The following is an 8,712-nucleotide window of genomic DNA, read 5'->3' on the forward strand; positions in this document are numbered from 1 at the left end:
AGCAACAACTTCGTCAGAAATTACGGATGGTGCTATTGCTTGCTTGAACTACTAATGGTGTTAATCTTAATGAATACCTTGTACTAGATATCAATTTATTAATCTTTTCTTATAATATATAATAATAATAATATCATGTTGGGCACGGGGCTTCTCTACTACCGAGAGGGATTAGGCCTTAATCCACCACGCTGGCCTAGTGTGGATTGGTAGACTTCACACACCCTCGAAATTCCTATAGAGAACTTTTCAGGTGTGCAGGTTTCCTCACGATTTTTTCCTTCGCCGTAAGAGCTAGCTATAATTCACAAAGAATACACACACAATTTTTTTAGAAAAGTCAGATTTGTGTGCCTTTGGGATTTGAACCTGCAGACATTCGTCTCGGTAGTCCGTTCCACACCTAACTAGGCTATCGCCGCTTTCATTGATAATTTTCTTTACATCACAAATATATATCCATATGCCAAAATACGTACCCATTTTACTGTATAAATATTGAAATACAATACAAAGTCTATACACGTGTACAAATAAAATGGACATGCTGTTTAAATGAAAAGCGGCAGCGTGCCCGTAATATACACAAAATACACATTTAATAATGCGTTAGTGAACAGACACTCCACTGCACAAGGGTATTATAGAGAATGGACTGGCAACTAATGTATTAGAAATGGACTTGGTAATCTCGTGATGGTAAACAGTTCAATCCATGTATATTTTCGACTAGAGAAGGACATAGCGTCGCTTTAAATAATTAAAATATGGTAGTTTCCTGTGTTTGATTTTGTATATTATTTTATATGTAACAGAAAATAATATGAAAAAGAAATTCTTTGCTGAATTCAGAATCAAAATTGGCTAAAACATTTATCAAACGTATCAAAAAAGGTAAAATAATAAATGATATGAACAGGCATGGCTAAACATTCAGCGTTAACGAAGAAATCACACCTAAACAGAAAGCCTAGTATTGTTGGAACGGCAGCGGTGCCTTTATAATGCAGCACTGCTGCCTAGTAGGTAGATTAAAAAATATAGACCATAATAGAGTCACGCATAGTCCTAACCTGACACCAAGGTAGGAAACAATAAATTACCTTGACCAGATATGTACAACTTAATTTTGTTCATGATGAAATTGTCCACAAGAAAATCAATATCTTGAATGTTTGCCGGCAAACCGGACAGCTACATGACATTACGCGTGTCATGAAAAAATAACCTTATTATGTAGTATATAAGGTTATAATCCCGTGACACACGTAAATGTCATGTAGCTGTCCGGTTTGCCGGCAAACCAAGACATAGCGAAAGGGTTAATGATCTTGAATTTAGCCACGAACAATTTAATTTAATTGTGTTGAAATACGTCACGCGCATACTCACTTATCGCATTAGAATAGATTGCGAGTCAATTAAATTTATCGGCTTGAAGTTGGTCACGAGCTACTTCTCAACTTAAACACTATATTCTGACTAGGAAGATAAAAAACCTGCTGAGGGGCGCTACATACTATGCTTTTTGTTTTTAAGTGAACATTGTCATTACAAGAAATTAGTAAAATCAGTTAATCATATTTAAAATATTATTGTGAGTAGGGTTTGGGAATTCCCGAATATTTCAAAGTCCCGGGACACGAGACAGCTAAAATTATGAAAAGTCCCAGAGATTCGAGATACGAGATGTCCCGGACCCAAATTGTGAGCAAAGTAAGCGCGTGGTCGGGTTGTCGCCCTATCTCTTTCTCACGGATGCAACATTATAACAGCTGACACTCGGTGACGTCATAGTATGCTATTACTACTATATTAGATAAAAACTGTCGCTTCCACCAATTTTCAAAGGTTTATAACTGATTTCTTACCGCGTGGATTAAAAAAAAATCCGCTAGATTTTGATTGAGGTATGTATTTAGAATTTTTTTTTTTTTTTAAATACATATTGACTTATGTATTTAAAAATAGTCAACTGGCCTTTTATGCAGCTTTGATTAGTTGCACCTAATTGCCGTACCCGGGACCTACCGGAACGACATAATGTTATTTATTCACCGATTTCAGCCCCAGGTTTTATCATACTTTGTTTTATTAAAGTTAATTTAAAAATAGTAATAAAAACTATTTAACGGATTTTATCGCGGTTTTTTATGTTATTATTTTCTCCCGACGTTTCGAAGACTTTGCAGCCTTCATGGTCACGGGGGGGACTGAAACCATTTTTATTTCAATGTCTAACATTCGCGTAAACATAAGAAACTAAAAATAGTATATTACATTAAAATATTAAAAGCCTATATGTACTAGAGTTGATACAAATATATTTGGGGATACACTTACACAACATTACCATCGAACATTATTTTGTTGGCATAACAAAACATGCCTAAAACGTACACCAGTTATAAACTATTTAAGACCTAATTCATAGTCTACTAAATTATCTTTTATTTTAATATCTAGTGACTTAGTAATTTAAACTTAGTGGACATCCAGATATTTTAGTATAACACATAGCGATGTATTTTAGTATAATACATTATAGTAATCAAATAAAAGTTTTCTTTCTCCAAAATAGTTTGCTACCACTGGCCCAGTTAATGTTTTCAGGCGTAGTTTTAAATGATATCAGTGTAGAATCAGGTGCGCTAAACTTTTGCTATGCATTGTGAATGCGATACCGTAATGGAATGAAAGTTTGAAGCTACTGAGCGGGTTTCTCGTTCGCGAAGTCCGCGCGGACGCCACAGCCTTGTCTATTCCAGTGCAATGGTGTAACACTTTTGTGGTCGGTTGAAATGCATTGGTTTGAATTAATTAGTAATTCAAAATTACTTAATATTATTTTTATTCATAATATGCTAATGCATAAGATTATAGTTAGATTTAATTAGTAATCCTTATTATTTTTATTCTGAAGGTGCGGATGCAGTGATAAGTAATGCTTTGTAATTTTAAAGTGATGTTACAACAGTTTATATGTTAATGTTCTAGGCAAGACCTATTCTACTTATTATCAATCAAGGATTAAACAAAAATATACATACTCCTAGTGCCATACTCATCTAATATAATCCCAATGAACCTAATAAATAAGGTTTAAAATCGTCGAATTATAAAGGAGTAGCAACACCGCTCCGATAACCCGTTAATATGCTATTAGATCTATATGTCGTAACGTATAGCAAATGGTTACGAACCCTGTATATCCGGGGCCGTGTTGTGTCACTGACGGCCCAGACAGGGCTGAGTCAATTTGATTGATTCCATGATTGAAGTGATTGGCCGCTCGCTGTAAGTTATTTGGCGTACGGATTTCATTTGCGTTTACGTCGGGTTTGCAAGGTTTTGACGAGTTTTTCAGTTTCGTAATTGACAGAACGAGTGTTTAACTTCTCGGACGTTTATAATTAAGTTATTTATGTAGCTTTACGTGGTATATGTTATAACATTGATTTTGGTCCTTGAGAAAAGACGTGAAGGTGGCAAACCTATTTTTAAATGCATTGGGACCATATACTATTTCTTTATAGACAGCTTGTCAATAGGCGGATCCTCTTGTAACAAAATGTTATCAATAAATTAAAGATTCGTGGATAGTCTGATGTTTGTTACTGACACATAAGTCGTAAAAATGAAATTTTACTCCTTAGACTATCCCTTGTAAATTGACATACAAATAACGTGTTCCGAAAAAGGCCAAGTTTTATTCAATAAAAGAATATCCACACCGGTTGACATGCAAGCAAAAGTAAGTCTTATCCGCAAATAAAATTGAATGTAGAATAATCAAAGTAAATTACATGGAAGCTAAGGCCGCCCGCACTCTAGTTAGTACATCGGTGCTAGGTTAAAAGACGATATGAGCTCAATGGAGCGAGTGCTTAGACTATGCAAGCTATTTTATTATGTAGTATAAGACAATGACCTATACTTAGATACTGGGCATTATAAGATCTAAGTATATATTTTATATCCGCCCGGATAGTGACCACCATACAGAATGTTAAAACCCTTCATAATGGCCCACGGAAGTGTGTCGCGTTCCGGGATCAGCCTGTGTATATCCGGTTCCAATAGGCCGGCATAATTGTGTTGACTGTCGTGGGGTAATCATCCCTCGTTAGTCGACATTCTATTGAACCCACTCCACTAACCATCAGGGAGTCACTTTGCCTTGCACGTGGAAAAAATATAATTTAACCACATAATTTTTTTATATTAATTATTTTATAAGCAAGGTACTATTTTTGCCGCTATTTAGGAGTCCTATTTAGAGCATGAAACAATGGCAAAATATAACAATAGAACTATTTTTTATAATAACGTACAAAACATAAAATTCGACATAAAAAATTACCAAATCATAGGCTCTTATCACAAAAACACGATGTATGTTTATCTACAATCTTATTATTAAAACCGTTTCGCTTAATATAATTCCAAACTAATAATTAGAACTTAAAACCCAACATAAAATTCATCAACGAATACCTAGTAAAGTTTATCTAGCGCATTTGTTCACTCTCCCCATTGCTAAAAACACACCTTTTGTACTTTAAAAACATCCTTTATAAATGCGTAGCCTTCCATACGTCATTGTCAGCCTTTCTTTCACCTCGTTTTACCTTTTGCGGTGCGGGATCATTTTTGAGCTGTAAAAATGGGTAGTTTATTTGTATGTTACACAAGAAATAGAATGGGATTGAGGATAAAATGCGAGGAACTTTTGAGACGTTTAAAGAACAGTTGAACGGGATACGAATAGGTTGAAATAAATACATATAAAAATACTGATTGCTTGTTACACCCGCGTGATACAGTTTTTCGGAATAAAAATCCCGTTATATATTTTGCCAGGATAGAAAGCCTATGTCTTCCCATCGTCTCAAACTATCTCCATACTAAATTTCATCGAAATCCGTTGGGTAGTTTATGAGTTAACGTGATTATAGGCAGATAGATGCGGCGGGGGACTTTTTTTTAAATATATTTTCTAGAATTTCTTAAGAGGAAAATCTCCGTCATAACATGATTGTTGCGCAACTTTAACCGTTTACGCAGCGCACGCAAAGGGAATAATTCTCCGTTTGTGCAACATTTTTCATCACGCTATGACCAATAGGAACGGAGCAATAATCCCTTATATTCATCTAAAGCCTCACCGCGCGAATCTGTAACTAAATCCTAGTTCTACGCTAATAGCGTACTACTCCAGCTTAATACCATGATGTTAAATTTAATTAATACCACTACATTTATACTGAATATTAAATTAAATCAATACCACACCGGGATGCTTTAGTTTCGAGCTTAGTTTAGTAATAAGTGATGAGTTCCCTTTTGTTTTCTATACTTTTACATTTCTCGTCGGGTAAAACGAAAGTTAGATTGACGTAGAGGAGTGATGCTACCCAGCTGAAAATAAAACAGTCAATAATAATATCAGCCTTGTATTATATACTGTCCCACTGCTGGGCACGGGCCTCTTCTACTACTGAGAAGAATTAGGCCTTAGTCCACCACGCTGGCCTAGTGCGGATTGGTAGACTTCACACACCCTCAAAATTCCTATACAGAACTTCTCTGGTATGTATCCCTCAAGACGTTTTCCTTCACTATTCTTAACTATATAACGGTAAAAAAAATAGTCACGTACGACTATCGTGCTATTTCATAATCGATCCCCGGGTGGGGTAAAATTATTTTACTTATGTTCGTCTCCTCTGCGTTAGCTCAATTTCAGAAGTTTGAAATTATACCTAGTACGTTGCTAGAGGGTACGCCCTCTATCCCCTAGACTTAAAAGAGCTGGCGAAATAAGATGGGTAGAACTAGTCCTACCTCTGAAAAGGAAAAGGCATGATGATATAATCTATATTAAACTTAACAGCAATCCAATACAAGTGTTATAGTCATGTCCTCTTCTGAATCATAAAATACATTTAATATTGTATGTTTATCTAAAAATGTCAAAGAAAAGAAGTCGGCTATATGCTAAATTCTCGTTCATAAAACGCGCTAACTGTCAAAGTTAAAATAGTTAAGTATTCAGTAATTTTTCGATTATTAATTTCTTAATTCTTCTATCCGTACAAATCTTCTACAAAAAAAATATGAATGGAATCGGTTAACATGTTTTGCTACGGCATAAACAGGGAAAATAGGGATTCATTTTTATACATAATATATAATAACTGTTATTCATACTATTCACGACATTATCATCTTTTGTGCATGAATATTACCTAGAAACGAATAAGAAGTCACTAGTATTAAGCCTTACAAGAAAGAGAAGATAATGATCCCTACAAGTCTAGTATTTCACTCAAAGAAAATGTTTGTTAAAGCGGTTTATTCTTTATCATTTTCACAATTTTTACCTTTAGCCGACCTCAGTAAAACATGTTATTGTGTAAGAAAAGGCACTACGTTTGCGGGAACGAGGCATGTCGCCTCATTATAATCCAGTGTTACGCGATACTGAACTCTATGACACGGTAATAAGAGCTAAAATGACGCCGCAGAAGTTATTAATTCCAATAATAAGTACATGATATAGTTAGAGACCCGAGAATATTAAGGGGATGTTCTGTGAATAGTTCTGAAGTTTTTGACTTTGTGTACGGCTTAGTGCTTCCGTTTTACCAATAAGAGTTACTCATGCTTGGGCCTTATAGTCCTACACATTTTAATGCTAAATATATATATTTTAAAATAAAACAGGAGCGGTTTAACTGGAAATTAAAAGAAAAGTAATTAACAAGAAGAGTATGTACCGATTTTTGGAATTCTTTTCTATCTGTTTTTAAGTTATGTTAGCGCACATCTTAGAAACTTCTGAAAAGATTATATTTTACTTCACAGATGGAGACTAATATATGAGCTATGTTTCCTTAAAATCTAATTTAACAAGAAGAGTATGTACCGATTTTTGGATTCTTTTCGATCTGTTTTTATTTTTGTTAGCGCACATCTCAGAAACTTCTGAATAGATTATATGTTACTTCACAGATGGAGACTAAAATTTGTGTTATGTTTCCTTAAAATCTAATACTGGAAAAGAATTTACTAGGTAATTTTGACATTGCGTTGATAAATGGAACCATATTCTCTTCATTACTTATATTAACATTGTACCAAATTCTTTCCATGAATAACGAATATTCTCAAAATACGAATTTTTCTTTTCTGATTTTTTGATCATTTTGTAGTTTAGTGCAAATTAGGTGTGTGTATATTTATTACTAAAATTGTGATGTTGCTGATGTGACAAATTCTAAAAGAATAGTGGCATTAGGTCGTGTAGAATTAAAAATACTTTCTATTGATATTAATTTGTTGGATATATAACTTTTTTATTTTACAACAATGGTTCGATTAAATAATTGTAACGTGTTATTATCAAGAGGTTAAGTATGTGGTTTCATTAAGTAATACAATGTTAAAATGACCCTATATATTTTAATAGTACGGGAAGAGATTCTTCTCAGATCACGTTTACGGAGTTACAAAGATAACTAAATAAATACAACATTTCAAATTTATATACTAAGCTGCTATGCAACTATGATTCGTTTTGATTTACAGTACATAATTATCATCATCCAACTTCATCATCCACAACCTGTAGAGTCCTACTGCTGGGTATAGGCCTCTCTCATATCATGCCACCTTTTAGGTCTAGAGCCAATCGCATCCAGGTTTGACCCACGATCCTTACGATGTTGTCCATCTTGCCGCTGGACGGCTAACGCTGCGCTTGCCTTGTATATTTAGTTTAAACATGGCTTCTGCTTAGTCCTGAAACATTTTATTTGGTATTATAAAATGCAGCATGCCACAATATTCCTTCCTCTTAATGCCGCTTCCGAAGCAGCTGTACACGAGTGCATCGAGTATTGTCAGCTGAACATTTTGTGAGCGGTGACTCGTTATGATTAAAATTTTCTATTTCACCTTAAATAATTACTAAAGATTACTTCGGTTTGAGCATCGATGGAAGTTAAATTTATTACTTCCGTACACTGGTTGTCAAAGTTCGCACGCTTTGTTTTAATGATTAATGAAGTTATAAATCATAAACTAAATAAATTTTGTAAAACCATGAAGTAAAGATTTAAAATAAATATTCCTTCGAGCCGGATTTGAACCAGCGACCTATGGATGCCCATTTCGTAACCTCTACAGTCCACCGCTCTACCAACTGAGCTATCGAAGGCTGTGATAAGAATGTTAAATTACACGATGTGATGTAAACTAGAAACTTTGACCACTCAAGGGGCAAGTAGAGACGCAAGTAAATTTCACCAAGCGAATGCGATGTAAATTCCACTAACTTGAAACTTAAACTTATCGTATTGTTTCACATACTAGTGACTTGTATGTATTATTCATAAAAACCATAATGTAGCTTTTAGTGCAGTTTTAATGGCCTAGCTCGGGACAGTATGGTTACACACAAACTGTGGAATAGTAGCTTAAACGTAGTTTTTTTATAATAAGTGCCTACTCGGCCTCAACAATATGTTAAAATTATTATAAACCTTACAATTTCGTCTTATTTATGAATGATCTATACACAGTAATACGGAAAATAATCTTATCGAATGCTGTCATCTACTGATTTCCCCTAAGCTTGAGAACCGTTGTCGTAGCGACAGCGAGTCTAGCACGGTACATCGAATGTAATAAAACTGAAGGCAATCG

The 8,712-nt window shown here is 34.6% G+C and overlaps 1 non-coding gene across 1 annotated transcript; it reads right to left on the reverse strand.

Annotated features, from left to right (window-relative positions):
- Window positions 1–8,135: 8,135 nt before the first annotated feature.
- Window positions 8,136–8,224, reverse strand: Trnay-gua. Its single transcript is given in 2 exon segments — window positions 8,136–8,171; window positions 8,188–8,224. It is a non-coding gene; the product is annotated as a tRNA-Tyr (tRNA).
- Window positions 8,225–8,712: the final 488 nt, after the last annotated feature.

Source organism: Manduca sexta, chromosome 27 (assembly GCF_014839805.1).
Source record: "Manduca sexta isolate Smith_Timp_Sample1 chromosome 27, JHU_Msex_v1.0, whole genome shotgun sequence".
NCBI classification, from domain to species: domain Eukaryota; kingdom Metazoa; phylum Arthropoda; class Insecta; order Lepidoptera; family Sphingidae; genus Manduca; species Manduca sexta.